Raw genomic sequence first — 9,330 nt, 5'->3', positions numbered from 1 at the left:
GATCTAAATAATACGAAACCTAGCTTTATGATTCGAAGTTAAAATCCACAAATTTGGAAAAATAGTGACACTTTTCACGTTCTTCATGTAGTTTGATATTACGTAAATATATTCATTTTTACCAATATTTCCATACTATTTCATGTAGTATCACGATATGTGATTTGGCCTTCAAATCTCAGATTTTTGCATAATATTGCATTTTAAGCAAGTTTTCTTGCATTTTGTTTCATACTAAACATCATCGAATTTAGCCATATTTTGACGTTTATCATCCCCTTATCCTTTATGTGATTTAAACAAAATATCATCGTATTAGGCAATATTTGGCCGTTTTTCCACGTTTTTGTGAATTTTCAGTTTATTGGTATTAATTCATTAAATATACGATAAAAATGATGCAAACACGTAATTGATTAGATAATAAACTTAAATACTTTACCTTTAATCATCTATTTGTTTCTCGTTGAAATACTGAGTAAGATATTGAAAAGGGGAGAAGTTCGGTTTTCATTGAATATATCGACGTTTCATCCGGAATAGAGCGGTTTTACGTGTACATCTTCCATCGGTAATATAAACGGAAAATCAGGAACATTTCAGTTAATTCTAATGAAAACACATTAATTTTTATCATTTGTATTGGAAACAACATTGTCATATGTCTTTTCTTGAATGTAAATAATACGAAACCTCGCTTTATGATTCGAAGTTAAAATCCACAAATTTGGAATAATAGTGACTCTCTTCACGTTTTTCATGTAGTTTGATATTACGTAAATATATTAATTTTACCAATATTTCGATACTATTTCATGTAGTATCACGATTTGTGATTTAGCCTTCATATCTCAGATTTGTGCATAATATTGCATTTTAAGCAAGTTTTCTTGCATTTTGTTTCATACTAAACATCATCGAATTTAGCAATATTTTGACGTTTATCATCCCCTTTTCCTTTATGTGATTTAAACAAAATATCATCGAATTAGGCAATATTTTGCCGTTTTTCCACGTTTTTGTGAATTTTCAGTTTATTGGTAATAATTCCTTATATATACGATAAAAATGATGCAAACACGTAATTGATTAGATAATAAACTTAAATACTTCACCTTTAATCATCTATTTGTTTCTCGTTGAAATACTGAGTAAGATATTGAAAAGGTGAGAAGTACGGTTTTCATTGCATATATCGACGTTTCAGCCGGAATAGAGCGGTTTAACGTGTACATCTTCCATCGGTAATAAAACGGAAAATCAGGAACATTTTAGTTAATTCTAATGAAAACACATTGATTTTTATCATTTGTATTGGAAACAACATTGTCATATTTCTTTTCTTTGATCTAAATAATACGAAACCTCGCTTTATGATTCGACGTTAAAATCCACAAATTTAGAATAATAGTGACTCTCTTCACGTTTTTCATGTAGTTTGATATTACGTAAATATATTCATTTTACCAATATTTCGATACTATTTCATGTAGTATCAAGATATGTGATTTGGACTTCATATTTCAGATTTTTGCATAATATTGCATTTTAAGCAAGTTTTCTTGCATTTTGTTTCATACTAAACATCATCGAATTTAGCAATATTTTGACGTTTATCATCCTCTTTTCCTTTATGTGATTTAAACAAAATATCATCGAATTAGGCAATATTTTGCCGTTTTTCCACGTTTTGGTGAATTTTCAGTTTATTGGTATTAATTCATTAAATATACGATAAAAATGATGCAAACACGTAATTGATTAGATAATAAACTTAAATACTTCACCTTTAATCATCTATTTGTTTCTCGTTGAAATACTGATTAAGATATAGAAAAGGGGAGAAGTTCGGTTTTTATTGCATATATCGACGTTTCAGCCGGAATAGAGCGGTTTTACGTGTACATCTTCCATCGGTAATATAAACGGAAAATCAGGAACATTTTAGTTAATTCTAATGAAAACACATTGATTTTTATCATTTGTATTGGAAACAACATTGTCATATGTCTTTTCTTGGATCTAAATAATACGAAACCTCGCTTTATGATTTGAAGTTAAAATCCACAAATTTAGAATAATAGTGACTCTCTTCACGTTTTTCATGTAGTTTGATATTACGTAAATATATTCATTTTACCAATATTTCGATAGTATTTCATGTAGTATCACGATATGTGATTTGGCCTTCATATCTCAGATTTTTTAATAATATTACATTTTAAGCAAGTTTTCTTGCATTTTGTTTCATACTAAACATCATCGAATTTAGCAATATTTTGAAGTTTATCATCCCCTTTTCCTTTATGTGATTTAAGCAAAATATCATCGAATTAGGCAATATTTTGCCGTTTTAACACGTTTTTGTGAATTTTCAGTTTATTGGTATTAATTCATTAAATATACGATAAAAATGATGCAACCACATAATTGATTAGATAATAAACTTAAATACTTCACCTTTAATCATCTATTTGTTTCTCGTTGAAATACTGAGTAGGATATTGAAAAGGGGAGAAATTCGGTTTTCATTGCATATATCGACGTTTCAGCCGGAATAGAGCGGTTTTACGTGTACATCTTCCATCGATAATATAAACGGAAAATCAGGAACATTTTAGTTAATTCTAATGAAAACACATTGATTTTTATCATTTGTATTGGAAACAACATTGTCATATGTCTTTTCATGGATCTAAATAATACGAAACCTCGCTTTATGATTCGAAGTTAAAATCCACAAATTTAGAATAATAGTGACGTTCTTCACGTTTTTTATGTAGTTTGATATTACGTAAATATATTCATTTTTACCAGACTTCGATACTATTTCATGTAGTATCACGATATGTGATTTGGCCTTCATATCTCAGATTTTTGCATAATATTGCATTTTAAGCAAGTTTTCTTGCATTTTGTTTCATACTAAACATCATCGAATTTAGCAATATTTTGACGTTTATCATCCCCTTTTCCTTTATGTGATTTAAACAAAATATCATCGAATTAGGCAATATTTTGCCGTTTTTCCACGTTTTTGTGAATTTTCAGTTTATTGGTATTAATTCATTAAATATACGATAAAAATGATGCAAACACGTAATTGATTAGAAAATAAACTTAAATACTTCACCTTTAATCATCTATTTGTTTCTCGTTGAAATACTGAGTAAGATATTGAAAAGGGGAGAAGTTCGGTTTTCATTGCATATATCGACGTTTCAGCCGGAATAGAGCGGTTTTACGTGTACATCTTCCATCGGTAATAAAACGGTAAATCAGGAACATTTTAGTTAATTCTAATGAAAACACATTGATTTTTATCATTTGTACTGGAAACAACATTGTCATATGTCTTTTCTTGGATCTAAATAATACGAAACCTAGCTTTATGATTCGAAGTTAAAATCCACAAATTTGGAAAAATAGTGTGTTACGAACCCGGATCCAGCGTCCGTGCCTGGAGCAGTGACAACCACGCCATCTGTGGGTCAGCTCCCGAAACCCCCGCCAAACGGACGACGACACCTGGTGAGGACAGCGTGTACTGGCCTCGAGGACCAGTTTCCAGTCTGGTTCAGCGCTCAACACCGCCGCTCCTGACCTCTGGTGAGGTGGTGCTCCGACGACAGCGCCATCTATGGACTGGATACGTCAGGTGTTAGTATCTGAGCCTGTGAGTGTGGTGTATTAGTGTCCCGGTTATTGATGACGTGTCTGCTTACAGAGCCGACCTGGGACCACTGTCATGGAAGTGGAGTCAGTCTACCCGAGGCAGCCAGTCTCCATACTGTGAAGTTTGCTGCAGCTGTTGTGACGTCGTCCCCCCGGAAGAACACTGTGGTGTGTTAGCCTGCCATTGGAGTGGCAGTGAAAGGATTTACCCGGGACCGACTATTGGAGACGATCATCCACTGGGGTATTGAGGACAGGAGGGTGATTTGTGATATCACACGAGACTCCTGTCTAGGGCGTACCCCTTATATCGTTCGTGGAGTGGCCGTACCAGCCTTGGTGGCTCAGTACCTGCCAGCAGACCAGCTGAACGTGTGGTTGACAGCCTCCACGACGGTGCCCCCAGTGGACCTGTGTTTTGGCTGACCTGTGGCCCGGGTAGGCTCGGCATTCTCAGAAGACACGTCTTGAGGCCACGAAGAAAGCACCGCGGACTCAGCACCTAGCTTCTTGATCAAGAGTCTTCAGCAGAAGACTAGTTTGTGCATGATCCCCTTTGTAAAGTGTTAATACCCCTCCCCCTTGTGTACTCTTTTATTTTATATATTTAAATGGTGATGGTGAACATTATAATATTAAGTTCTTAACTTTCTTTCCCTACTCCCTTTTAAGTTACTTGCGTCACGGATCTCATCCCTTGATAGCCACTACTGGCTTGGGAACGGATACATATATCTTCCTCTAACAACATCAGAGCAAGAACCCCGTTGCGTCCCGAGAGGGCCGTAACATAGTGACACTTTTCACGTTCTTCATGTAGTTTGATATTACGTAAATATATTCATTTTTACCAATATTTCCATACTATTTCATGTAGTATCACGATATGTGATTTGGCCTTCATATCTCGGATTTTTGCATAATATTGCATTTTAAGCAAGTTTTCTTGCATTTTGTTTCATACTAAACATCATCGAATTTAGCCATATTTTGACGTTTATCATCCCCTTATCCTTTATGTGATTTAAACAAAATATCATCGTATTAGGCAATATTTGGCCGTTTTTCCACGTTTTTGTGAATTTTCAGTTTATTGGTATTAATTCATTAAATATACGATAAAAATGATGCAAACACGTAATTGATTAGACAATAAACTTAAATACTTCACCTTTAATCATCTATTTGTTTCTCGTTGAAATACTGAGTAAGATATTGTAAAGGGGAGAAGTTCGGTTTTTATTGCATATATCGCCGTTTCAGCCGGATTAGAGCGGTTTTACGTGTACATCTTCCGTCGGTAATATAAACGGAAAATCAGGAACATTTTAGTTAATTCTAATGAAAACACATTGATTTTTATCATTTGTAGTGGAAACAACATTGTCATATGTCTTTTCTTGGATCTACAGAATACGAAACCTAGCTCTATGATTCGAAGTTAAAATCCTCAAATTTGGAATAATATTGACTTTTTTCACTATTTTTATGTAGTTTGATATTACGTAAATATATTCATTTTACCAATATTTCGATACTATTTCATGTAGTATCAAGATATGTGATTTGGACTTCATATATCAGATTTTTGAATAATATTACATTTTAAGCAAGTTTTCTTGCATTTTGTTTCATACTAAACATCATCGAATTTAGCAATATATTGAAGTTTATCATCCCCTTTTCCTTTATGTGATTTAGGCAAAATATCATCGAATTAGGCAATATTTTGCCGTTTTAACACGTTTTTGTGAATTTTCAGTTTATTGGTATTAATTCATTAAATATACGATAAAAATGATGCAACCACATAATTGATTAGATAATAAACTTAAATACTTCACCTTTAATCATCTATTTGTTTCTCGTTGAAATACTGAGTAGGATATTGAAAAGGGGAGAAATTCGGTTTTCATTGCATATATCGACGTTTCAGCCGGAATAGAGCGGTTTTACGTGTACATCTTCCATCGATAATATAAACGGAAAATCAGGAACATTTTAGTTAATTCTAATGAAAACACATTGATTTTTATCATTTGTATTGGAAACAACATTGTCATATGTCTTTTCATGGATCTAAATAATACGAAACCTCGCTTTATGATTCGAAGTTAAAATCCACAAATTTAGAATAATAGTGACTTTCTTCACGTTTTTTATGTAGTTTGATATTACGTAAATATATTCATTTTTACCAGACTTCGATACTATTTCATGTAGTATCACGATATGTGATTTGGCCTTCATATCTCAGATTTTTGCATAATATTGCATTTTAAGCAAGTTTTCTTGCATTTTGTTTCATACTAAACATCATCGAATTTAGCAATATTTTGACGTTTATCATCCCCTTTTCCTTTATGTGATTTAAACAAAATATCATCGAATTAGGCAATATTTTGCCGTTTTTCCACGTTTTTGTGAATTTTCAGTTTATTGGTATTAATTCATTAAATATACGATAAAAATGATGCAAACGCGTAATTGATTAGAAAATAAACTTAAATACTTCACCTTTAATCATCTATTTGTTTCTCGTTGAAATACTGAGTAAGATATTGAAAAGGGGAGAAGTTCGGTTTTCATTGCATATATCGACGTTTCAGCCGGAATAGAGCGGTTTTACGTGTACATCTTCCATCGGTAATAAAACGGTAAATCAGGAACATTTTAGTTAATTCTAATGAAAACACATTGATTTTTATCATTTGTACTGGAAACAACATTGCCATATGTCTTTTCTTGGATCTAAATAATACGAAACCTAGCTTTATGATTCGAAGTTAAAATCCACAAATTTGGAAAAATAGTGACACTTTTCACGTTCTTCATGTAGTTTGATATTACGTAAATATATTCATTTTTACCAATATTTCCATACTATTTCATGTAGTATCACGATATGTGATTTGGCCTTCAAATCTCAGATTTTTGCATAATATTGCATTTTAAGCAAGTTTTCTTGCATTTTGTTTCATACTAAACATCATCGAATTTAGCCATATTTTGACGTTTATCATCCCCTTATCCTTTATGTGATTTAAACAAAATATCATCGTATTAGGCAATATTTGGCCGTTTTTCCACGTTTTTGTGAATTTTCAGTTTATTGGTATTAATTCATTAAATATACGATAAAAATGATGCAAACACGTAATTGATTAGATAATAAACTTAAATACTTTACCTTTAATCATCTATTTGTTTCTCGTTGAAATACTGAGTAAGATATTGAAAAGGGGAGAAGTTCGGTTTTCATTGAATATATCGACGTTTCATCCGGAATAGAGCGGTTTTACTTGTACATCTTCCATCGGTAATATAAACGGAAAATCAGGAACATTTCAGTTAATTCTAATGAAAACACATTAATTTTTATCATTTGTATTGGAAACAACATTGTCATATGTCTTTTCTTGGATCTAAATAATACGAAACCTCGCTTTATGATTCGAAGTTAAAATCCACAAATTTGGAATAATAGTGACTCTCTTCACGTTTTTCATGTAGTTTGATATTACGTAAATATATTAATTTTACCAATATTTCGATACTATTTCATGTAGTATCACGATATGTGATTTAGCCTTCATATCTCAGATTTTTGCATAATATTGCATTTTAAGCAAGTTTTCTTGCATTTTGTTTCATACTAAACATCATCGAATTTAGCAATATTTTGACGTTTATCATCCCCTTTTTCTTTTTATGATTTAAACAAAATATCATCGAATTAGGCAATATTTTGCCGTTTTTCCACGTTTTTCTGAATTTTCAGTTTATTGGTAATAATTCCTTATATATACGATAAAAATGATGCAAACACGTAATTGATTAGATAATAAACTTAAATACTTCACCTTTAATCATCTATTTGTTTCTCGTTGAAATACTGAGTAAGATATTGAAAATGGGAGAAGTTCGGTTTTTATTGCATATATCGACCTTTCATCCGGAATAGAGCGGTTTTACGTGTACATCTTCCGTCGGTAATAAAAACGGAAAATCAGTAACATTTTAGTTATTTCTAATGAAAACACATTGATTTTTATCATTTGTATTGGAAACAACATTGTCATATGTCTTTTCTTGGATCTAAAGAATACGAAACCTAGCTCTATGATTCGAAGTTAAAATCCTCAAATTTGGAATAATATTGACTTTTTTCAAGTTTTTTATGTAGTTTGATATTACGTATATATATTCGTTTTTACCAATATTTCGATACTATTTCATGTAGTATCAAGATATATGATTTGGCCTTCATATTTCAGATTTTTGCATAATATTGCATTTTAAGCAAGTTTTTTTGCATTTTGTTTCATACTAAACATCATCGAATTTAGCAATATTTTGACGTTTATCATCCTCTTTTCCTTTATGTGATTTAAACAAAATATCATCGAATTAGGCAATATTTTGCCGTTTTTCCACGTTTTGGTGAATTTTCAGTTTATTGGTATTAATTCATTAAATATACGATAAAAATTATACAAACACGTAATTGATTAGATAATAAACTTAAATACTTCACCTTTAATCATCTATTTGTTTCTCGTTGAAATACTGAGTAAGATATTGAAAAGGGGAGAAGTACGGTTTTTATTGCATATATCGACGTTTCAGCCGGAATAGAGCGGTTTTACGTGTACATCTTCCATCGGTAATATAAACGGAAAATCGGGAACATTTTAGTTAATTCTAATTAAAACACATTGATTTTTATCATTTGTATTGGAAACAACATTGTCATATGTCTTTTCATGGACCTAAACAATACGAAACCTCGCTTTATGATTACAAGTTAAAATCCACAAATTTAGAATAATAGTGTCTCTCTTCACGTTTTTTATGTAGTTTGATATTACGTATATATATTCGTTTTTACCAATATTTCGATACTATTTCATGTAGTATCACGATATGTGATTTGGCCTTCATATCTCCGATTTTTGCATAATATTGTATTTTAAGCAAGTTTTCTTGCATTTCGTTTCATACAAAACATCATCGAATTTAGCAATATTTTGACGTTTATCATCCCCTTTTCCTTTATGTGATTTAAACAAAATATCATCGAATTAGGCAATATTTTGCCGTTTTTCCACGTTTTTGTGAATTTTCAGTTTATTGGTATTAATTCATTAAATATACGATAAAAATGATGCAAACACGTAATTGATTAGATAATAAACTTAAATACTTCACCTTTAATCATCTATTTGTTTCTCGTAGAAATACTGTGTAAGATATTGAAAAGGGGAGAAGTTCGGTTTTTATTGCATATATCGACGTTTCAGCCGGAATAGAGCGGTTTTACATGTACATCTTCCATCGGTAATATAAACGGAAAATCAGGAACATTTTAGTTATTTCTAATAAAAACACATTGATTTTTATCATTTGTATTGGAAACAACATTGTCATATGTCTTTTCATGGATCTAAATAATACGAAACCTCGGTTTATGATTCGAAGTTAAAATCCACAAATTTCGAATAATAGTGACTCTTCACGTTTTTCATGTAGTGTGATATTACGTAAATATATTCATTTTTACCAATATTTCGATACTATTTCATGTAGTATCACGAAATGTGGTTTGGCCTTCATATCTCAAATTTTCGCATAATATTGCATTTTAAGCAAGTT

This window comes from Procambarus clarkii, unplaced genomic scaffold, assembly GCF_040958095.1.
Source record: "Procambarus clarkii isolate CNS0578487 unplaced genomic scaffold, FALCON_Pclarkii_2.0 HiC_scaffold_209, whole genome shotgun sequence".
NCBI classification, from domain to species: Eukaryota; Metazoa; Arthropoda; class Malacostraca; order Decapoda; family Cambaridae; genus Procambarus; species Procambarus clarkii.
This window is presented reverse-complemented; position numbering follows the sequence as displayed.